This window comes from Rutidosis leptorrhynchoides, chromosome 7 (assembly GCF_046630445.1).
Source record: "Rutidosis leptorrhynchoides isolate AG116_Rl617_1_P2 chromosome 7, CSIRO_AGI_Rlap_v1, whole genome shotgun sequence".
NCBI classification, from domain to species: Eukaryota; Viridiplantae; Streptophyta; class Magnoliopsida; order Asterales; family Asteraceae; genus Rutidosis; species Rutidosis leptorrhynchoides.
In genome coordinates this window covers 152537940-152563373 of record NC_092339.1, presented here as the reverse complement: position 1 = coordinate 152563373, position 25434 = coordinate 152537940, and the positions used below count along the sequence as shown (strand labels likewise).

Here is a 25434-nt window from a genome sequence, read left to right as displayed (position 1 = left end):
TAAAAATGTCTTCGAAGTACCAAGAATCTCTAAAAGTAAGAATGACGTTTTCCGTTTCAACAACCAAAGCACATAGGCACAACGGCACAAATGCACGTAATATAACAAAAATGTTATATACCTAAACATAATAGCTGACATTGAAATGCCGAGCATTTAGAAGTCAAGAATGACATCTCGCGTAATATAACTCAAACGTTATATACATAACCATAATAGATGACATAGAAATGCCGAGAATTCTAGAACACGTAATGTAACTTAAACGTTATATCAATAAACACTAATTATGACATAGAAATGTCGAGAATTCCAGAAGTCAAGAATGACACCCCCTCGGTTTCACTAACCGAGGTGTTCCTTTAAAAGATGAACTCACATGAGTCGGAGAATACGTTTAAATCGGAATGGGAGTTCCTCCCGGATTCAGAACATAATAGAAATGTATGTATGATAACAATATACATACCAAAACGACACAAATAATCACATATAATAATATATAATAGGCCGGGCTGTAGACTAGACTCACTAATGCACCCTATTGACCCGGGTAACGACATCAATGCAGCCTAATTCCCTACAACCAGAGCTCTGATACCAACTGTGACGACTCCGTCAAAACACTTAACGGCTCCGTCACTTGGTCCCACAGCTTGATCGAAACTCTATATGAATTTTATAAAACAACCTTGCATTCTTTATTTAAAAATGATTTCCTATAAAGAAAATCTACTAAATTGTATAAGTTTAGAAAAACTATACATAAATACTTAACCAAATGTTGACCAAACAAAGTCAACAACATCCACTTTTTAATGTAACAAAATAGAATGCAAGTTAATGTTTAACAAAAGCTGCCATCATAAATATGCAGACCCTCTAAGCACAGCGGAAGCAATCAATCATGAACCTGAGAATAAAACATGCGAGTAACTGTCAACAAAAATGTTGAGTGAATTATAGGTTTAATATTGCAAACAATATTTAATTTAAACAATAAAAATTTATGTTTGAAAACATAAAACTCCTTTTAAACCACCAAATTATATGCTAGAAAACATATAATAAAACATTATTCCATTTTCCGTGAGCCACCTGGTAACCACTTAACCATTTATTTACCCTTGCCAAACACAATAAATAATATACACCGAACAAGTGTATCTACAACAAAATACGAAGTACTAAACATTCCGATAACAAATTGCTAGCGCGACTAGCTCGAAATGGGGTTGTCAAACCCGATAGATCTATCCATAGGATTCGCGTTCACCAGTAGAAACCAGTGATTACAGTTACCAGACTAGGGAATATTTTTGTTCAACTCACAATGAATAATTTAAACCAACTTTCACTTGTGTCCAGAATATAAAATAAATTGCATGTATTCTCATCCCAAAAGATTTAAAATATAAAAATGGGACTATAACTCACCTTAAATAGCAACTGAAGAAATCTCACAAACAAGCGAACAGCACGTAAAGTAAAGTGATCAAGAAAGATCACAACGCCGACCTATAAATAAAGCAGGTCGAAATAAATAACTAACTTAGGCCAAGTCTTAGTATGATAGCTATTGTACATGTTGCAAGTAGGCATAGAACATTACTCAGCAAGCATCGGTTTGATTGGAACAGCATAAGGACACACACTTTCTATTTTTAGAAAGTTTCTATTTTTAGCAGGTTTCCATTTTTGGAAAGTTTTCTATTTTAGGAAAGTTTCTATTTTTGGAAAGTTTCTATTTTTGGAAAGTTTCTATTTTTGGAAAGTTTTGAAGTTAGGAAAGTTTCCTTATTTAGAAAGTCAACAGAAGTCAACTGAAAGTCAAAGTCAACCGAAAGTCAACTCAAAAGTCAACCTTGGTCAAACATAGTCAACATTAATTTTAAAAGTGTAAGTTATAATAATAACATAGGTTATAATGTTATTTAAAGTCAAAAGTGTATAATACTGTCTTAACATAAGTTTAATTAAATAAAATGAATTATTAAAGTTAATATAAGTTGAAATGTTATAATTAGTATAACATAAGTATTTAATTAATTAATTAAATATCAATCATAATATAAATATTATTAATTTATAATAAATTTTAAATCATATCATAAGTATTATTAATTAATAATGAATTATTAATCATATCATAAGTTTCTAATTAAAATTATTAAATCATAAGTATTTAATAATTAAATCATAATTAAATAATAATTAAGTCTTATAATAATTAAATAATTATTTAATCTTTATTATAAGTCTTATAATAATTTCTCATAATTAAATTTAATACTTATCATAAGTATTTTCCTTTAATAAAAAAAAGTATTACTAATCATAAGTTTAATTAAAATGTTAATTAAATTATAATTAATAATTAAATAATATAATAAATAATTATATTAAAAGTCTTAAAATAAAATAATTACTTCTTTAACATAAGTAATTTATTTAATAATGAAATCCATAAATTTTTATCATAAGTTAAATCATTAACCATAAGTATAAATTTAAAAGTTCGCCGGGTCGTATCTTGAGCCCCGGGTGTCAGTTTCGGGCAAGCCACATATGTAACTTCACCTACTCAAACCACCCGACACATTTATGAACTCAAGAACACTCCAAGAACAGTCCCTAAGTCGTGCATATCAGCCATGACTTCAATTGGGAAAATCATTTTACTCAAAACGGTAATTCGGGCACAACGGGTGAACCGTGGCTCGGATTTAGGTGACCCGAACATGAATATTCGTCCCACCATCAGTCCTAACCAAATGAGACACCCTAAAGACACCAAGGATGGTCACAAAGTCGGACCCAACCTTGTTCATGCCAAGAACACCTTTCAATCTTTAACAAAAACCAAATTAAGCGTATATAGGGCTCCGGGAATCGAAACGACATGAATCCGGAGTCTAAAATTAATGTCTTGATGAGAGGAACTCATTTATGTACTTTATTTTAACATTCATATCAGTTATATAGTCAGAATATACGAATCAAACTGCTGTCCAAAATTTACAAACCGAAAACATGAACAAACGAGTAATTCTACGTATTCCAACAACATTACAACAACCTATACATATCATACTAATCATATAACATATAAAATCAGTAATATAATTGAAAAATCAAATAGCTAGGGTTAGGGTTTATACCCTAATCGAGAAACAAAGTAGATGATCGCGTAGAGAACGGAGAGAGGAACACGATTATGCAAACGATTTAATGATCCAAGCTAGCTTTTTGATGAAGATGGTGGTTTATGGTGGTGATGGTGGCGGCACAAAGGAGAGGGGAGAGGAGAGGGTGAGAGCAAAAATTGGATTTTAGGTTTAGGCTTCTTAATTTGTGAAATAAAAATAAAACAAGAAAAATGGAAAAGCAAGGGAGTGCTCCCCCTCCCTAATTCAGCCGAATTCTTTAGTGGGGTGGGCCCCACTTGGTCCATCTCACTTAAATGTAATTTCCTGATGGCCCGAAAGCCCGAACGAAACCCGAAACGCGAAAACACGCTTACGCGATTAAAAATCCGGAAAGATAACAAACGCGCGACGAAAAATAAATATAAATACACCTATTAATAATATGACCTTAAAATATCATATTTAAAATATTTAGGATTTAAAAATCCAGAAAACTCGACCGTTGGTTTAAAAACCGAAAAGATTCGCCGGATAGAAATCCGCGACTCGTAGGAACGTATAATTTAAAATATGAATACAAATATTCATATAACACATAATAATTAATATATTATTACAAAAATAATAATATAGGTCATAGAAATGACGTGGCACGAATAACAATTAACGGTCGTTAAATAGTTAACGGTAAAAGATAACGGAAAAAGTAGGGTCGTTACAGAAGGCACTATGAGCTTGTGAAAGGAGATGCCTTCCCGACTTCTCCAAGGCCTAAGTACAGAAGTGTCGTTAGGTCATCGAGTAGTGGTGAAGAATGAAAGATATAAGTGATGGTCATGAATGCGTACGGGATATAAGTCAACTTGCAAAAACTAAACATCCTTCTAATGTTCATATGATGTACATGGCTAATTAGGGTGAGCTCGGGGTGCGGTTACTCCGACAAGTCCTCCAATATCTCCTCCTCTGAGGATCAACCTTAGTAGGCGTGTAATCTGAGGGGTACTCTTCGTAAATTGCGTGAAGTAATGTTTCGATCTCTGAAACGGTGGAACGATAGTAACAAGTGGATTACAATACTAGTCCTTAGGGTTAGACGAGTGGGAAAGGGTTCAGAAAAACATCTGAACTAGGAAAGATAAATTCTCCAAGTCAGTAAATCGAATAGCGGACATGTAGCAAGCACGCAGTCAGGCATAGTAACTACAGCAGCCTAGATCGTCTACAGCAGTACGTAGCATGGAAATAGTGACAGTATCATACCGAGGTAACATGCTAAAAGCAGATAGTAGCATGCAGTAGCGAGAATAAGCAGAAGCATACATCAAGTTTACATAGCAGTAAAAGGTAACGGTAGCATGCAACAAGTTCATACAGCAGTAGAAGTAGGTAGTGGTATGCAGTAGTAGTAAGCAGTAATATGCAGTAATATAACACAGTAGCATGCAGTAGGTTTCGCAGAAACAAGTAAACTAGCAAGTTGTAGATTAGTCCTATTAGTGAATCCTACTCGGTCCGGTCTAGACTCACTAATGCAACCTAATTCCCTACAACCAATGCTCTGATACAAATGTGACGCCCCGTACAAAACCATCGTGTACGGATCATTAACAACAGGATCATTACAAGGTCAAACACTATTGCTGTTTGAAAACCTAGTTTTTGCATTCATGAAAATATAGCGTTTTACAAAAGATAACGTGCTTCATATGAATAGAAGCAGAAACATAAGTACGTGACCCAAAGGTCGTTACAAAGCAATTGTTTGAAAATAACGTAAGTTACGAATGTAAAATAAAAGTTCCATGATTGAGACATCTCTAAGTAATGCAGCAGAAGTCTAACACAACAAGTCTGTAACACCAAGACAGCAAGTCTAACAGCGGAAGCAACAACGTCTAAGCACCTGAGAAATACATGCTTAAAAAGTCAACACGAATGTTGGTGAGCTATAGTTTGTTTGTAATAAGTAATGTAATGTACGCCACGAGATTTCAGTGCTTCAACCAGCAGTTTAAATCAGCAATTCAAATCAGTATGATAAAGTATATGTATAACCGTGGGCACTTGGTAACTAACTTAACGTATATCACCCCCTAAAAGTACACTTGGCGAGTGCGTATGTTTACGAAGTATTAAACACCCGTTAAATGCTAGCGCTACTAGCCCGAGTGGGGATGTCAAACCCTATGGATCCATATCTAAGATTCGTGTTCACCGGTTCAAAGACCAATGACTAAACGTTACCGAGCTAAGGGAAAAGTTTATGCCGTTGTATAACCCACACATATATAAAGTTTAAGTACTCATGCCTAGTATGTAAAATGTAAAAATGCGCATGTATTCTCAGTCCCAAAATAGTTAAAGTAAAAAAGGGATGCTATAACTCACAGTGAAAAGTAGTTAAGTTGATTCGGGAAAAGTAAGCAAGTGGTTGGTCCGAAAAGTCCTCAACCTAAGTCAAAAGTTACTAAGTCAGTAAATCGTCCTAAAGGTTTAAAAGTATGTAAATTAGGTCTTAAGTATCATCATCATTCATCATAAGTCAAAAAGGGTAAAGTAAATTTCATTCAAGAATAGAGACCGAAGCAAAGGATGAATTCAATCAGCTGCTGCGACCTCTACGTAAATCGAAAAGACACGTAATCAGTGGCTATGACTCCGTATGTGAGTCCACTAGTTGCTGACCAAAATCCAGATCCAAACTCGTCTTTGTTTGACCGTGGCGACGGTTTAAGTGCGAGTAGGTCAGAAATTTCAGCACAACGTTAAAAGGGTGTAGTGACTTTCGGAAGGCTATAAATCCCAAACCGTAAATCGGATTAAGACGAGTCTTAAACGAAAAGTCATCTACTCAAACCGAAAAATCTGGAAATTAACTTTTCCATTAGCCCAGGTTAGTGATCAGTTCCAGAAAACAGTAAGTAAGGTGTTCCGGTGGGTTCTTGGTGCTTGATGCTCATCACGATTCTCATCCTTGATGCTTGTAGCTTCAAATGTACAACTTGTTGATATTTTTGCATCATCTTAACCAAGGTTTGACCATCATAACACTAGTGTATGTCTAAGATAAGTAGCACAACTCATTTTAGTGTTGTAAGTAGGTTTGATGAACCAAAGTTACATCAAGATCTTAGATCCGACACATACAAGAGTTCTAATAATAATTTTAAACTATAAACTTGAAAGTAAGCTAAATAAACAAGATCTTAAGTTGTAGAACTTAGATCTTAGCTAGATCTTAAAGATCCTAGACTAGAAAGTCTAGATCTAGTGTTCTTAAGTTAAATCCTAAGTTATAGAACTTGGATCTTCACTTTTAATGAAACCATAAGTTATGAAACTTAGATTTTTATCTTGTAAAATGTATATAAGCTCATAAGCTCTTGTTTTAAACAAATTGGAAGACCATAAGTTATAGAAACTTAGATCCAACATAAGTGTATGAAGTTATGACTAGAAAGTTATACTTCCATGTTCTTGAACTTACAAAGTTTAACTTTAGTTTCAAGAAATATGAGATCAAGTTTAACTAGTAATACTTGACCAAATTAATAATTAAAATACTTACAAAAGAAAGAAATAAACTAAAGTTACAAGTATTATGTTCATGTTTGTTTCATACTTAAGAAGATTCAAGTCAAGCTTGGATCTTAAGAAAACAAACTTTAAGTCCACAAAACATGAACACAAGTAATCTCTTAAGGCTTATGAGTTTTAGATCTTTAAAACATTTAAGTGTAGAACCATAAGTTATAGAAACTTAGATCTTTGTTCTTGGTTCTTCATCAAACAAAGATGGAAGAACAAGATTACATGTAGATGCAAGCTAGAGAACTTGATCTTTAACAACAAACAAACAACAAACTAATGAAATGATGATGCTTGATTTCAGTTTTAAGGAAGAAAAAAGAAAGAAAATAAAGTCTTGTTACTTACAAGTTTGAGAGAAAAAGATGAGAGAAAAGAGTAGTGCAAGTATGTGTGTGTGGAAAATGAAATGATACTTGCAAATAAGTAACAAAAAAATAAATTTGAACTCCTCCCTCATTGCTTCAAAACCGTCACTTTTGGTGGCTCAAAGGGGAAAGGTCAAATGCTACTTTCAAGTGTGGGAGAATGGTGAAAGCTTAGAATGGATTAAAGTTAAATGTATGGGAAAGAGTTGCTAGCATGCTTGTGACAACTTTGTCTCCTCATTAACTTAATTAATCTAAGTTTAAGCCTTAATAATTCACTAGCTTAATGATGGGCTAACTAGTCCATTAAGAAAGTAGGGTGAGCTTCCAAGTCCATGTCCAATAATAAAGGCCCAAGTCCAAGTATGTAACAATTAAATAAATAAGGCCCAAGTAATTAACTACTTGCATTAGTTAATTAAAAATGATTAATAATAATTAATCATGAACGTAAATAATATTCGAAATATTATTCGTGAAAAGCACGTGTGTCACAAAGACAAGTCGGGCCATGGAAAGTTAATTACAGTGTTAAGTCCATTAAGGTAACTAGTAAGCATTAGTAAACACTAAGATTAATTAAATAAACCCTTAAGCCAAGTAATTGTTATAATAAATAACAATCAAGTTTACGCAGTCATAATATTCCAATTACGACAAAAGTTTAACGTGTACCAAGTACGTATCTCGTTTAATAAGATAAGTGACACCAACGGTCGTAAAAGCATTCGAGGATCAAGTTAAGTGATTACACACTTAATAGCACGTTGTAAGATATTAACGAAAGTAATTAATCATGACTAAAGATCCCAGAGCATAAGCTAGCTCAGTACGCACAAATACGCAGTTTTGTGAAAGCACAAAGCACAAAAGCAAGTCGAAAAAGTCGGGTCGTTACAATTACGGTATGGGATCCTACAATTTTCAAGGTTAATCAAGCAATAGAGGGTGAATTCTACCTAGCAATTAAAGGGCATGTAGAAGGTTACGATTCAGAGGTTGCGATAGTCAATGTCAACGGGCCTCACACTTCGGCTAAAAAGATTAGATTCTTAAGTGAGATTGAAAAGCTGCTGCAATTTAAGGATATGCCATGGATCGTGTGAGGAGATTTTAATGAGGTCCGAAGTCCAGGTGAACATTTAAATTCTATTTTCAATCAAAATCGGGCAGATCATTTTAATCAGTTCATCAACAATAATCGCTTAATTGAAGTTCCACTTGGGGGTAAAAAGTTTACTCATATCCGTGACAATGGAATCAAATTTAGCAAGCTAGATAGGTTTTTGGTGTCTGAGGAGTTGTGTCAATTATGGCCCAATTTAGCAGCCACCACACTTGATAAACACCTCTCGGATCACTGCCCTATTATTCTTCGTAATGGACTTAAAGATTTCGGCCCTAAACCCACCAGAGTTTTTAACGAATGGCTATTACTTGATGGGGCAGAGGACGTGGTGATAAATGCTTGGAATACTCCTGTTTCGGGATCTAGACCCAATTGCATCTATAGAAATAAGTTGAAGAACGTAAGGTCTGATTTGAAAAATCACAGTCGGATTGTTAACAATCTAAGTGAGCAAATTCTAAACCATTCGAAAGCTGTGGACACATGGGAATCTATTACCGAAACTAGGGTTCTTATTGATCAAGAGAGGCTTTCATGGATGGAAGAAAAGAAACAATGGATCGAAAGGAAAAAATTCAAGCTAATATGTGGAAACAAAAATCGCGAATTAAGTGGACGCTCGAAGGAGATGAAAATTCAAAGTTTTTTCATAATTGCATTAAAAGAAGGGGAAATAAGAACTGCATCAGAGGGATTTCCATTGACGGCACCTGGACTGAGGACCCACAGAAAATAAAAGAAGAGGTTTTCGATTATTTCTCAAATATCTTTAAGTCAAATAATTCGAATGAGGATTGCTTCATAGACTGTGATATTGGGAGAGTATCTAGTGAGGATAACCTTGTCCTTGAAAGAAAATTCAGGGAAGAGGAAATATGGGAGGCAGTTAAGAGTTGTGGTAGCTCCAAGGCACCTGGACCGGACGGTTTTAACTTGAAATTCTATAAGAATTTCTGGTGGTTAATCAAAGGGGATTTAGTCAGAGTTTTCGATTGGTTTTGGTCTCATATGGAGCTATCCCGTGGATGTAGTACTTCTTTTATTACCTTAGTCCCGAAGAATAAAAACCCTATTTGCTTAAGTGAGTATAGGCCCATTAGCCTCATCAGCAGCCTATACAAAGTGATTTCAAAAGTCTTATCAAGGAGATTAGCTTCTGTTATTCATAAAGTAATTGGGGTAGAACAAACCGCATTTTTGAAGGATAGGTACATTCTAGATGGGGTTCTCGTCGCTAATGAAGTTATTGATGATTTAAGAAGAGAAATGAGGAGAGGATTCGTATTCAAGGTAGATTTTTCGAAGGCGTTTGATTGCCTCAAGTGAGATTTTATAGCGGAATCAATGAAAAGTTTGGGTTTCGGTAGGAAATGGATTAAATGGATAATGGCATGTCTCACATCGGCATCTGTCTCAGTCCTTGTAAATGGCTCTCCAACACGTGAATTCAAACCCGAAAGAGGAATTATACAGGGCGATCCAATCTCCCCGTTTCTTTACATTATAGCTGCTGAGGGCCTCAACATTTTAACTTAAAAAGCAGTGGAGAATGGAATCATAAGAGGTGTAGCCGTAGGCCGGGAAAATGTTAATGTTTCTCACCTACAGTATGCAGATGATATGATATTTTTTGGAGAATGGAGCAGAAGCAACATCTCAAATTTAATGAAGCTACTAAGTTGCTTTGAAAGTCTCTCGGGCCTAAGAGTAAACCTCCAAAAAAGTAAGTTGTTCAGTATTGGGGTCGGAAAGGATGAATTAGACTTGATGGCTGCGCGTTTTAATTGCTCTTCCGACACTTTTCCTATGAATTATCTTGGGTTACCATTGGGAATAAAGATGAGCAAAGTATGTTCTTGGTATCCGGTATTAGACAAATTCAAGAAGAGGCTCTCAGAATGGAAGGTAAAAGCTATCTCCTTTGGTGGTCGATTGACCCTTATGAAATCGGTGTTAAGTAGTTTGCCACTTTATTTCTTTTCCCTGTTTCGAGCTCCGGCAAGTGTGATCAAGCTACTCGAATCCATAAGGTGCAATTTCTTTTGGGGCGGGTCTGGGTCGGGGAAAAAACTGTCATGGGTTAAATGGGATAGCGTTCTTCTTCCATATGGGTCGGGGGGTTTAAACGTTGGTTCTCTTACTTCTAAAAATCTTGCGTTACTTGAAAAGTGGTGGTGGCGATTTAAAACTTGTCAAAACTCGCTCTGGGTCAAAGTGATTACTAGTATTTATGGTTCAGGAGGGGGGTTGGGAGACACTAATCATTCTCGATGTTTTCAGGATGGCTCTACATGGGCCAACATAATCAAAGCAGGTTTTGCGATAGACGGAATGGGGATTGCTTTTACATCCTCTTTTGTTAAAGACATTGGTAATGGATGCTCCATTAAATTTTGGTCGGACACATGGCTAGGCAGTCTGCCACTTAGGGAGAATTTTAACAGGCCGTTTGCATTAGAAGGGAATAAAGACGCATCGGTTCATGGTAGGGTCAACATGGCAAGTGGAAGGGTTAATTTAGTTTGGCAATGGATTCGAGAACCTCGTGGTCGAGCAATTAAAGAAGTAGTCGAGCTATCTAATCTGCTATCCACTATTCAGTTACAACCAAATTCAAGTGATACATGGAGATGGGTGTTAAGTGCTGATGGAACATTCACTACTAAGCAACTTGCATCATTCATAGACGAAAAGAGGCTGGAAAGTGTGGTAGCAGGTGCGGAAACCATCCACAATTCTTTCATACCACAAAAGGTTACAAATTTTGTATGGAGGGTAAATCAAAAAAGGATCCCGGTACGTACCGAACTCGATAAGCGAGGTATGGATCTAGATTCTATTTTGTGCCCCTTATATGGTGATGAAATTGAGACGGTATTAGAGTTTTGGAAAAGCTTTCTTATGTGGTGGAACATCACGGATAATGGATTAAACACATTTGATCCGTTGGGTAACGACTCGATTTATACCTCCTTCTCTAAATATGGGAATAAGATTTGGGAAGCGGTTAAGTGGGTTTGTTGTTACATGTTATGGAAAACTAGAAACAACAAAGTTTTCAGGAAAAAGGAGTGGAATTGTGCAACTTTACTATCCGAGGTGCAAACGATTAGCTTTGGTTGGATATCAAAGCGATCGAAGAAGGTCTCCTTGGATTGGCACCAGTGGCTGCTTAACCCGGGCTTCTATGTCGCTAGCTCAAATTACAGAACGGGTGTCGGCTAATTTCGTAGGTTAATAGGTCTGTTGTATGTAAATACTTGATCTTCCCGAATTCTTTTTTTGGGGCTTTACTTGTATAGGTCGTTGGATTGCTTCGTTGCCCCCTTAGATTGGTCGTGGTTTGTATGTTTGGTTTGTAAATATATATATCTTGCTTGCTTTTCGAAAAAAAAAAAAAAGAGTTACCTATACACATGAGTTTTCAAACAATCCGATCAAACATTAGGCCAATCAATCATCTTCGTAAGAGTACAATACTTTTTTGGTGCATGTTTTTGCTACTTGCTTCTCTTTTTATTTTTTAAAATATTTGGATTAAACTTTTTTAAAACAGAACAAAAAAAATATTCGATCCTTTGTACTCCGTAATATAAAGAGAAAAGGAGCTCATTCTATTGTCTAAATGGTTGTGGGCACACGAAATAATCCCCCAACAATGCCCTCTAAACATGTATTAGGAACGCTGTTGAGCGTTTTGGGTGGTAATGGTCCATGGATGACCATAACGTAGGGCTAATCAATATTTGGTTTGAAAATCAAATCAGAACAAAACCACAAAAAAAATCAAACATAATTTAAAGTACAATTTTTGGACCGACGCGAACCAGAACTGAATTCGTAATTCGGTTTTTGGTTTGGTTATGGAAATTTAGAATTCATTTAAACCGAAAACTGAATTCAAACCCGAATTTAAAATTTTAATATATTTAATTTTTACATTGTCATTATAGTTTGGGATCCAATCAATTAAATCGATTCTCATTCATATGACAATTAGGTTGTAAATATTAATAAATCATCGAATTCTTAACAAATTAATATTACATCATTGTTTTAGGTTGTATATAATTAAGACTTCAATAACGCCACAATAAAATACCATGGAATTGTTTTTATTCCTCGAGGCTTTCACAGCATCAGCCCTAACGGATTCGGAGAAGCATACTTAAGCCAGGAGTTTCTTGTTTTTCTTCTTATAATTGTTCTTTTAATAATTTCGATTTTAACCGAAAATGAACTGAATTCTAATTCGGGTTTGCTCAAAAAAATTGTAAAATTGAATACATTGAAATGAAAACACCGAATAAACCGAACCGATGAACACCCATAACGAATGCCTAACAAAGGTTTTAGCACATTTTCATTTTTCAAATAACTGGCAGTTTTAGTAAATTACTAAAACAGAAAGACCAAATATCACCATAACTCAAAACTTAAAGAACGTTTATTGTAAATTAATGCAAATGGGCCGGCCCAACGTATCACCCAACCCTAGGAACCAGTAGACATTAAGCAAAAGGAAAAAGGCTTACGTTAACATCTAGGGTTTCAAAATCTACCAATTTCACCTATAAAATCAAACAATATTATCATCCGTAACCATCACAGCCTCACCGATCCATCTCCCTACAACTATAATTAGGTTTGAAATCTTTCATTCATTTCATATGTTTTAAATTTTACAGTTTTACGCTATAATTGAATTATATCCGCATGTAGCACCCCGGGCTTATCTGAAACAATTAATCCAATGAAGAAGAAAGCCCCAATGCTCGTGCTATATCTTACTGCCGTCATGTGTTACAGTTCAGCCTTTGTACCAAATCTCAATGGCTGTGTCTGTGTCTAATCGACGGCTACATATTATTCAATCAATTTAATTTTATATGCCTTAACACACCTTAAGCCTAATTTCTAAATCAATCAATTGGAATCAGGTCTAGTCATGGAGGCATATATTAAACCCTAGACGGTGTTAACGTGGAGGTTTAATTTTATATTATTCTTCTAAAACTTATCCGTTATAATTAGTGTTTAATTTTGTTTTGATTTCGGCGATGATTTGATATTATCCGCGCTTCTGAGAGTAATCTGTGAAGTAAAGGATACAAAATGGTTGAATTTCTTAATATGAGCCGATTATGTTTTGAATTTTTTGCAGTGATGATTTAATTACAGCTTTAAGCCAGTTCTGCTTCTGAAGATTCATGATTGATAGAGCTGTCGTTTACTCTGAGCTTTAATTTATTACTTTTTAAATTTAAATTTTAATTAGCCGATGATGATTTAATCCGATTTAATGAGGTACGTGGATCCAAGACCCTGTTTAACAGGGAGAACCACTTGGTTGAAGCTGTATTACACTTGAATTTACTGGATTTAACTGAGGCTTATTTATTAACTTTATTTATGTTGTCGTTTAATCAAAGCATGTAATCGAGTTTAAACTATACTCTTTACCCTGAAATATATAATGGGTTTGGAGTCTGAAAAAACTCGTAGAGTTTTGGGTGCTGTCATCATCTTCTTCTTTCAAAATATAAACGAGACTGAGGTTAAACAACAGCACAATATTTTTTGCTTGTAGCTACATTTTGTTCCGTTTAAAATTCGTCAATTTAGAAATGCATCTTTCAACAAAACAATTCCGGTTTGTTTCAAGTTATTTAAGTTATGTTTGTTTTTATTGCTGACAAAACACATTAAATTATAATATATCGATTTAATTAAAGTGTAAATTTATCTATTTGTAGACACACATTTTACAAAAGAGCAAAAACAATCGAGTATGATTCCAATCTACATTAAAAAGACCAAAAACAAACATTATTTCTTGAATAAGATGACGTTACTTAATTCAAAGTTGAAAATTGAAAAAACCCAATCCGTATTTAAATCGATTCGTAAATTTTTTTCTTTAATACATTAATATTTAGGTCCTGTTTTCAAAAACATCTTTAACACAATAATAATAAGTTCAATAAGCTTTAAAATATTTAATATATAGTTTAAATATCTGGACGAGCAAACACGACCCGACTATTTTAAATTCCAACAAAATCGAGCATGGTGATTGGGGATACGCTACTCAATCCTAATCAATAAAAAATCACGTCTTCTAAATCAAACTACACAAGTTCACTAGTCCCCACGCTTATTCGAGCCACCTCCTCCATGCAAATCTATAAAAATGTAAACAACGAGAGGTTAAGCTAACACTTAGTGAGTGAGAATATACTACGTACATATATATGCATAAAATGGATACGCCATAGAAGTAATCAAATAACGCATACCGGAGAATTCAAGCTTAAAGGCAAGCTAAGCTAAGCATACCGTACGATCTCTAAGTAACAAGCTAAAATAACAACAAATATAAGTTCACCAACGACGATGTGAACAACGTCAATAAGCTACACCCGGAGGGTTGGTTACATCACAACACACAATCATGGTTAACTAATCGTACAAGGGAACGGTACTCGTAAAAGGCCGTCGGAGTTCATAACATCTATTAGTGTTACTTAAACACCGCGTAATCACTAATCTCCCGGGTGATGTCTTGAACAATGCGACTAACTCACCCTCATGACAATGTGGCGTTTTGAACACCGCGATGATTCCACATGTAAATCAAAACAATGAGTGGTGCCTTGAACACCGCGGCATCTACTCCCATGACAATGTGGTGTATTAAACACCGCGACAATACCACATGTCAATCAAACAATGAGTAGTGTCTTGAACACCGCGACAATACTACTCATTACTTAGAATGTGGTGTCTTGAACACCGCGACAATGTCACATCCATACAACACAAATAAATACATTATATACGTACACGCATAATTATTCACTCACTTCTCAATATCAAAACCCACATCATCGGGGTTACACATCCGCAACTCAATACCAACCCTTCACCATTGGGGTTATATAATCCGCATCACAAACACCTGTGATAACGTACACACAAAGTGTGCACCTCGCCAAAGGTGGTCAACCAAAACGCATAACCGTACCAATTGGACCTATACACAAGTCCATCAAACCCACCTATATGTGAAGTGGGCTCTATAACCGAGAACCACTTCACCCGACCCGCACCCATCCTACACATACATATGCACATAGGATATTAACACTCACCTTGTCGCCTTGATGAATGCCACCGAATAATCCGCAACTCGCCGATGGAATGTACCTATTCCATTATCACAAATACAACAACACAATTAGAGAGGATTTACAAACCAACCCAAATTGACAACTAGTGCAATCTCGACCCAAATGCATCTCCAAGCACAAACCGCGCTCAAACTAACCAATAATCAGTAACACTAGTGACAATGGTCCTAATAAGCTAATTAAACTTACACAAGCGTTAAACACTTGTCTTGCCCAATTTGACACCAAAGTCCTAATTTTGACCCATTTCAAAATTAGTCAACTAAACACACCCAAATGAGTTCCAACACTTCCATAATCACTAATCATAGTGATTACACTCAATTTAAAGCCCTAAACAAGGCTAAATCATCAACCAACCCAAAAACCGCCTCCAACACTAATAAACTCGAATCCTAGTTATTATCTTCCATTAACAACTAGTGAGGTTCCATTTATGAACATACAATCAAAAGCTCTAAATTTGAATGATGAACACAAAAACGAATTTCAAAGTTAGAGCTTACCGCTAGTATCACCTTGTAGCTAAGAACGAGGAGAACAAACTTGTCTCTTACGCTTTCGATCAAAACCCGCTTCTTCATTTTCAAAAATCCCTTTGAATCAATTTGGGGTTTGAAGTTTTTGAGAGGAAAATAGAAAGAAAAGGAAAAAGAAATAAAAGAAAAAAGATGAGTGGATGGGATTTAAGATCCCAAATCTGGCACATACGCGAAAAGACCAAAATGCCCTCGAATATCCTTTAAAATTGCAAATCTGGTACCAGCTCGCCCAGAATGCCGCGTCGCGGCCTTAATCGTCGCGCCGCGACCCATAACGTATTCCGGTGGTTTCCTTAACATGCCTCCTGGAATTGAAATCAGCTGAATGCCGCGCCGCGGCCCTTTCTGTCGCGCCGCGACCCAAGGCATGGTCTGGTGCCTTCCTTACCGTGCCTCCTGATCCTGATTTGTTTGTAATGTCACGCCGCGACCTTTAACTTGGTCTGATCACTTTTCGCATACAAGAAATTTAACGCACGAACATGTCTCAATTCCTTCATGCACCCATCGTACATACGCGATACACTTGTAAATCATGTACAGGGAAAAACGGGGTGTTACAACTCTCCCCCACTTAGATTCGATCACGTCCTCGTGATCCTAATCACTTAACCAAATCGAACCTACACTCGATGGTTCTCAAACAATCGTTCCAATCCGACTTCCAACACATTCCTCATTAACCCGAAGATTAATTCATTAACTAATTACACACTTGCACGCATTCCGAGCCATGCAATACACGCGACATCCGAAGTCTATAACGATCACTTAGAATTCGCGAATCCGCCACGTATCCTTCCAACTCCTCTAGGCAATTTTTCTCATAGAGTTACCCTTAACAACTAAATCGTCATTCGCGATTTATCAATCCATAAATTCGAGCACTAAAACTTGCTCAATCCCTCATATCGGGAAAAACTCCACCAATCTCGTACCGAGATATCAACCCTTTGGCGTACCATACCAAGTACAATGCTAAGAGTAAACACGTCCCAAACTAAAGTCAACCATCCAACCGATGAAGACCAAATAAAAGTGAAATCTAACGGATAACACTTACCACTTAACATCCCTTGTAGTGCGCAACACGTCTAATACGCAACTACCGCAACACGTGAGCAAAATACGACTATTGCATCACTATTCACATCAAAATGGTCCTTACGACCCCACCATTGGCGTATAAAACAACCAACCGATCACACAACATGGTCCTTGCGACCCCACCATTGGCGTATAAAACAACCAATAGATCACACAACTTGGTCCTTACGACCCCACCATTGGCGTATAAAACAACCAATAGATCACGCAACATGAAGGCTGGCCGAAAACTACACGCGCCTTAGTGAATCCGAACTACACGCGACTCACTCCTCAATACAATGACCGGAACCACACGAGTCATTTGTGAATCCGCAAACACACGCGATATACTTCCCAATCTCAACACTGGATTAAGTCAGCGGACCCCGTCAACGGTCATGCTTCACCGGTATAACACTACACCCATGATGAAGTCAGCGGACCCCGAAGGTCATGCTTCACCAATCACATACGCACTTTTGGCCTCAAACAACGAGTAGTGCAACATCGCGCTCTGCTACACTATAGTGAACCCTAACGGATACCACTAACCATCCACACAGTCGAGCAAGAACCACCTATATCAAACATAGGCACAAAACAATAATTCTCTAGAAGAGAATCCGATACGCACATCCCTTAACCGAAGGATTTCACCTTGCTCGCCAAACACGTCCATTATCTCTCAACGAGATTTACCACATTACCACCTCGGTGATAATTCAAATCCAAAATCATAAGTACAATTTAACCGAAATTGTACTCTACCACAAATCGACCAAAACTAGGTCCCAACAAAATTTTCGAATCTACTAAAAACGTCATCCGAAATCTCACACTAGAACTTCCTCGTACGGGAGTGTAACTCCCCCACTTGGAACTACATTCCATTACCGCATCTTGTACAACCGTACAATGCTATCAAAGGTAGACTTTACTAACCAATTGGGTTCACACGACCCATCACCACATCTTGCTCCAACCTTGAGCACACAAAGGATTTCAATCAATCCTTAAACACTTCGAAACGAAAAGTGTACCATGATTACACAAACCATACCCTCGCAATCATCCAATTACTTTAGTTTGTCAAATTTTACCCGGTCACTCATGTACCTAAGGGTTTCACTTCGGTACCTTAAGTACAATGTAACCGCAACACAATCGGAGTCGAACACCACGCTAGTAGGTATAAAAGAGGCACCTAATGTCGCGTCATGTAGACTCCTTTACCAACATACACCGAGATCAACACTCGATTTCTCGGGCCTCATCCCATCCGTTGAACCTCATGGTTCATCAACTTCAACATAAAAGCGAACACGCGCTTAACGACCGAACACCAAAACCCATTTCCATGGCTTGGTAGAAACATTTTCCAAATACTAAGGAATGCTTGGTTGCACTATGTCTTGCGCCCTTCGCCCGTTAATAAAAACATCACCATAGGGTACTTCCATTAGGAACGTCACCCATAACTTAACGTCTCCTTGCCGCACCCGTCCCCGCTAACTCGGGACATGTCCTTCTTGGCAATGGAAGCACACCATGCCATCACCCTTTGGTACCGAACATTCCCAAGACTTGTGACCCCTCACGCCACAATTGTAACACCTAGACGCACTAGAATCCGATATACACGTCCGTGTACCACCCGTGCTCACACTCTGACCCTTAGTCCTCTTACTTGGAGCACCATAAGAAATAACCATTCTCTTACTTGAAGGTTCACTCATCTTCGATCGTGAATACGACTCGAAACCTCTAACCACCGCGTATAACTCCACAACGACTTCGCGTAACCACGACTAATTTTGTTCTTCAAGTCATCATTCAAAGTTCGATAAAAATCCTCCATCAACAAACGATCATTCCCTAAATACTCCGGGCAAAAACGAGCCTTCGCCATAAAGGTCGTCTTGAGAGTATTCAAATCCATAGAACCCTGTTGCAAATTTCGCAACTCATTACGCAATTCCGACAAGTCGGCCGAAGTCCGGAACTCCTCGAAGAATTCCTTCTTGAACTCGTCCCATGATAACGCCATAAACGGTTCACCACCGACAAGATCAATCTTACCATCCAACCAATCCTTTGCCCTACCCCGCAACAAACTAGTAGCGAGTCTTGTCCTCTTCTCAGGAGGGCATTCAATAGTACGAAAACACCCTTCGACACCCGAGATCCAAGTTGTGCTTATCAAAGGATCCGGTTTTTCGTCGTACATCGGAGGCTTAGTCCTCATGAAGCTCTTAAGACAATGCTCCATTTCACCACTATTTCGAAATTCGGAATACCTCATATCCATTTCTTCTCGAAACGCACTAATTTGCTCCGCAACGGCTGCCGCAACTCTAAACTCCTCGTCATTCGTCTCGATCTCGTTTCGCGTCGTCATTCTAAAGAATGCAAAACGATTAGTCCACGAACGTATAAAACAACACGCATAACACCGCCCCATCTTGCTCAACACTCGTCGTACATCACTTGTTAGACACGATTTGCACCCGTAACAAGGTTTGCAAGTCCTTATTACGCACACACGTCGTCTCAACTCGTTTGTACAACGACCGCCTCGCTCGATGATATAACCAACACAACGACAATTCTACGCGATATAAACACACGCAAGGGAATAGCATCACAACACGAGCCAAAAATCCTAGTTAGTCCACCTACAAACAAGGCACTAACTATAACCCGTTCCAACCCGTTCACCTACAAGTCCCGCAACAAATAAGCACACACAAAAGTCTAAGTCTAGGCACCTATCTCAAGTCGCCTAAATCCCTTAGACCATGCTCTGATACCACTTGAAACAACCCAACCCGTATTTAAACCGGCCCGTAATTTTTTTTCTTTAATACATTAATATTTAGGTCCCATTTATGTTTCCAAAAACATCTTTAACACAATAATAAGTTCAATAAGCTTTAAAACATTTAATACATAGTTTAAATATCCGAACGAGCAAACACGACCCGACTATTTTAAATTCCAACAAAACCGAGCATGGTGATTGGGGATACGCTACCCAATCCTAATCAATAAAAAACACGTCTTCTAAAGCAAACTACGCAAGTCCACTAGTCCCCACGCTTACCCGAGCCACCTACTCCATGCAAATCTATAAAAATGTAAACAACGAGAGGGTAAGCTAACACTTAGTGAGTGAGAATATACTACATACATATATATATGCATAAAATGGACATGCCACAGAAGTAATCAAATAACGCATACCGGAGCATCCAAGCATAAAGGCATGCTAAGCTAAGCATACCGTACGACCACTAAGCAACAAGCTAAAATAACAACAAATATAAGTTCACCAACGACGATGTGAACAACGCCAATAAGCTACACCCGGAGGGTTAGCTACATCACAACACACAACCATGTTTAACCAATCGTACAAGGGAACGGTACTCGTAAAAGACCGTCGGAGTTCATAACATCCATTAGTGTTACTTAAACACCGCGTAATCACTAATCCCCCGGGTGATGTCTTGAACAACGCGACTAACTCACCCCCATGACAATGTGGCGTCTTGAACACCGCGACGATTCCACATGTCAATCAAAACAATGAGTGGTGCCTTGAACACCGCGGCATCCACTCCCATGACAATGTGGTGTCTTAAACACCGCGACAATACCACATGCCAATCAAACAATGAGTAGTGTCTTGAACACCGCGACAATACTACTCATTACTTAGAATGTGGTGTCTTGAACACCGCGACAATGTCACATCCATACAACACAAATAAATACATTATATACGTACACGCATAATTATTCCACTCACTTCTCAATATCAAAACCCACGTCATCGGGGTTACACATCCGCAACTCAATACCAACCCTTCGCCATTGGGGTTATATAATCCGCATCACAAGCACCTGTGATAACGTACACACAAAGTGTGCACCTCACCAAAGGTGGTCAACCAAAACGCACAACCGTGCTAATTAGACCTATACACAAGTCCATCAAACCCACCTATATGTGAAGTGGGCTCTATAACCGAGAAACACTCCACCCGACCCGCACCCATCCTACACATACATATGATATTAACACTCACCTTGTCGCCTTGATGAATGCCACCGAATAATCCGCAACTCGCCGATGGAATGTACCTATTCCATTATCACAAATACAACAACACAATTAGGGAGGATTTACAAACCAACCCAAATTGACAACTAGTGCAATCTCGACCCAAATGCACCTCCAAGCACAAACCACGCTCAAACTAACCAATAATCACTAACACTAGTGACAATGGTCCTAATATGCTAATTAAACCCGAACACAAGCGTTAAACACTTGTCTTGCCCAATTTGACACCAAAGCCCTAATTTTGACCCATTTCAAAATTAGTCAACCAAACACACCCGAATGAGTTCCAACACTTCCATAATCACTAATCATAGTGATTACACTCAATTTAAAGCCCTAAACAAGGCTAAATCATTAACCAACCCAAAACCCGCCTCCAACACTAATAAACTCGAATCCTAGTTATTATCTTCCATTAACAACTAGTGGGGTTCCATGTATGAACATACAATCAAAAGCCCTAAATTTGAATGATGAACGCAAAAACGAATTTCGGAGTTAGAGCTTACCGCTAGTATCACCTTGTAGCGAAGAACGAGGAGAACAAACTTGTCTCTTACGCTTTCGATCAAAACCCGCTTCTTCCTTTCCAAAAATCCCTTTGAATCAATTTGGGGTTTGAAGTTTTTGAGAGGAAAATAGAAAGAAAAGGAAAAAGAAATAAAAGAAAAAAGATGAGTGGATAGGATTTAAGATCCCAAATCTGGCACATACGCGAAAAGACTAAAATGCCCTCGAATATCCTTTAAAATTGCAAATCTGGTACCCGCTCGCCCAGAATGCCGCGCCGCGGCCTTAATCGTCGCGTCGCGACCCATAACGTATTCTGGTGGTTTCCTTAACATGCCTCCTCGAATTGAAATCAGCTGAATGCCGCGCCGCGGCCCTTTCTGTCGCGCCGCGACCCAAGGCATGGTCTGGTGCCTTCCTTACCGTACCTCCTGATCCTGATTTGTTTGTAATGTCGCGCCGCGACCCATACCTCCGCGCCGCGACCTTTAACTTGGTCTGATCACTTTTCGCATACAAGAACTTTAACGCACGAACATGTCTCAATTCCTTCATGCACCCATCGTACATACGCGATACACATGTAAATCATGTACGGGGAAAAACAGGGTGTTACAAAAATATAATAAACCTGTTGTAGAGATACATTTTACTCTCCTCGAGTATTGAATTAAGACAATTTTGTCGGGGGTCCTGTGGTTTACAATACTTGTGATTGGAGTCCAAATGGTTGCCTTCTACCGTTTGAATCCATTTGTACAAGCCACATGATAAGCACGCGAGGGTATAACGGTCCACACATAAAATATTAACGTTCAAAATATAACGTTCAAACCCTAATACAAAGGTTGTAGAATTCGGATCTCAGGAGATCTTGTTTGGACTTTTTAGGGGGATCTAGGCATCTCGGAATAATCTCGGAGAGATCTCGGACGTTGACTTACGTAGACTTTATATTTTTTTAAATAAAAATATACATAAAAACATAAATATATATGTATATTTATATACTTTTTATGAGATTTTACAAAAATATTTGAAAAATGAGCGAAAAAATCTTAGAAATTACGAATTTTACAAGAAAATCTTACAAATTAGAAAGAAAATCTGAGAAATCGTGGCTTTGACTAAGTTTGACCCTGTTGACCGAGAAATCTCGGGAGATGGACATCTCGTCTCGGTTGCCTTCTAAAAACGAGATCTCGGGGGAGATTTCGAGAGATTTGCAATACTACCTAAATCTAACGTTCAAAATCAAAATCACCAAATTCCCAAATTAAACCTGTTCAAATCCTAATTGAACTTTTCAGAGTAACCCTGAAAAGTACTTTTCAGGATAATTTTTAGGATCAACTACCTGCCAACCCACTATGACCATCCTCAATCAACTTTGTAGACAATAAATTATAAGTACAATGCTTATTTTCTCTAGTTTCTAGACATTCATGTTTATCCTGAAGAGTTTTTACACACAATGTCTCTGAATTTAACTCCTTTGACACTTGCAATACCCATGGACATTCAATATTTAACTTCCTCTTATTTCTTTTCTCTTTCTTATTTGTTTGCACTTTCTTTTCTTTACCTTTATTTGTCTTAAATAAGCCACCAACTACCACTTGTTTATTCAATGCTTGACCACTATGACCATCTCCACTAGGTTTTTTATTCAATATTAGACCACTTCTTTCCACTAAGTTACCATTCACAAAATTAGCCACTAAACCTTCACAACCAGCCCTCACCCTAACCAAATCATTTTTTATAAACACAATCTGTCTCCTAGTCTCTATTGAATGCAATTTAATGTAATCTTTTACCTCAGTTGCATTTGTAAATGATTGACCAACATAGAAAGTAGTTGTAGCAACACCTTTAGCCTTTTCTAGTTTCTGGAGATCTCTAAGCTTTCTTCTTCTAATCCCTTCATTGCTATCATCGAACTCATCTCCACTGTCGAACTCTGACATATCCACAATATACTCTTGAACAGGGTTATCTTCATCCATAATTAAATCATCATCCTCTATGACAGTAATCTCCTTTTCTGATGTCGGATTGATTGGTATATCAAAGAAAGGATCAAAATCATGTAGTAAAGCTTCGTCAACATATCGATCACCTTCGGAATCGGATTCCATTGGTTTAAGGGTTTGATTGAGATTGAGGAACCATTGAGTTTGGGTGGTTATAACGTACATGATTTACAGGGTATAAGCTGAATATTAGGGTTTAATATTTTGATCGTGGACCGTTATATCCTCACGTGCTTATCATGTGGCTTGTACAAACGGTGGTAAACGGTAGAAAGTAACGATTTGGATTCCAGTCACAACTATTGTAAATCACAGGGACTTCCTTTATCAAAAACAAAGTTTTGGACTCCATCCACAATTTGGAGTATACCACAGGAACCTTCGGCAAAATTTTGTCACAGGTACCCCTCTTATCAAAAACAAAGTTTTGGACTCCATCCACAATTTTATCTAATATCTGCCGAAACATTTGAGTATTGAGAAAAAGTAAAGTAGTTTATTAGAAGTTGAACCACCTAATCATCTGAAACATTCGAGAGGGGGGTGATGCTTTCAACATCTAAATTTTTTAATCCCACATGTCACTTTACTCTTCAATAAATTTTAACAAGAAAATATGCGTATTAAGAAGCTCCTAAGGTTTCTGCTAAATTAAACAAAGGAAGAAGCTTAGCGGTTTTAGGTTCTGTGTATCTTGCTATAAATATTTTTAAATCATTCGAACTTCGTCTTGATTGGACACCATCTCCTCTTTAATGGATCAAAAATTCAAACATAGAAAGAAATATGAATAAGAACCATGAGAGTGGCTCACAACATATAATTTGTACATAACACACTAAACTCAATTTGGTGTTTAGTTCATGTGTTCATAGCTAGATAAAGCTCCTGACTATTTTGACCAATCTGATAAGCATCTTCGACTTTGTGATATCAGTGGCTCACTCAGCTTCAGCTTTGAGTCGATAAAAAGGAACTCTTGAAAAACTACAATGTTGGTGCAAGCTAATTTCATAAACCTCCATCGATAAAAAGGGACTCGTAAAAAACTACAATGTTGGTGCAAGCTAATTTCATAAACCTCCCTTGATAACTGAAGTACTACAACTATTTTGTGTTTGACTAAACTACGTTTTGTATACTTGCTGAACTATGGACACAAGATAGGAAAGTTCACGTTGGTAGTTATCTCTTTATTCATTCATCATCCTTCACAAAAAAAAAAGTAAACATCTTTCAATAAGATTGCTACGATGTTTAGCCAATTAGTTTATTGATGGAAATTTTTTTCCTTTAATTACCCTTTAAAAGGAAAGTAGATGAGAAATAAGAGATCCTAGAGTCCGTATAATCCAGTAGCTCCCTGTCAAATATCATTCGACTTCTTAGTCTGATATGATATGCGAAATGAAGTGGAAACCGAGGAATACGAAGTTAATTGGTGCAATTTCTACCCAGTTTCATGTTACAGGGTCAATTTAGGTTATCGTTTATCTCTAACAGGTCATAAAGGAACAAGAAACGGGTTAAAGGTTGCTCAATTTGTAATTTATAGCTTAAAACATTTTATTCAGACAATCATATTAGTTTTTTGTTTTTCTGGTTAAAAAATAGAGGAAAAGGTGTAAGTTGTATGCAATCACGCGTTTTATAATATATATATATATATATATATATATATATATATATATATATATA

The 25434-nt window shown here is 37.3% G+C and overlaps 1 long non-coding RNA gene and 5 other non-coding genes across 6 annotated transcripts; all 6 read left to right on the top strand.

The window, feature by feature from the left end:
* Positions 1–12813: 12813 nt before the first annotated feature.
* LOC139858774 (uncharacterized) lies at positions 12814–13826 on the top strand. Its single transcript, XR_011763081.1, has 2 exons — positions 12814–12882; positions 13402–13826. It is a non-coding gene; the product is annotated as an uncharacterized lncRNA (long non-coding RNA).
* LOC139860784 (small nucleolar RNA snoR134) lies at positions 12950–13104 on the top strand. Its single transcript, XR_011763405.1, has one exon. It is a non-coding gene; the product is annotated as a small nucleolar RNA snoR134 (small nucleolar RNA).
* On the top strand, positions 13293–13378 carry LOC139860783 (small nucleolar RNA U36a). The gene has a single exon (XR_011763404.1). It is a non-coding gene; the product is annotated as a small nucleolar RNA U36a (small nucleolar RNA).
* On the top strand, positions 13393–13483 carry LOC139860775 (small nucleolar RNA Z223). Its single transcript, XR_011763397.1, has one exon. It is a non-coding gene; the product is annotated as a small nucleolar RNA Z223 (small nucleolar RNA).
* LOC139860776 (small nucleolar RNA Z278) lies at positions 13515–13630 on the top strand. The gene has a single exon (XR_011763398.1). It is a non-coding gene; the product is annotated as a small nucleolar RNA Z278 (small nucleolar RNA).
* LOC139860782 (small nucleolar RNA snoR97) lies at positions 13706–13816 on the top strand. The gene has a single exon (XR_011763403.1). It is a non-coding gene; the product is annotated as a small nucleolar RNA snoR97 (small nucleolar RNA).
* Positions 13827–25434: the final 11608 nt, after the last annotated feature.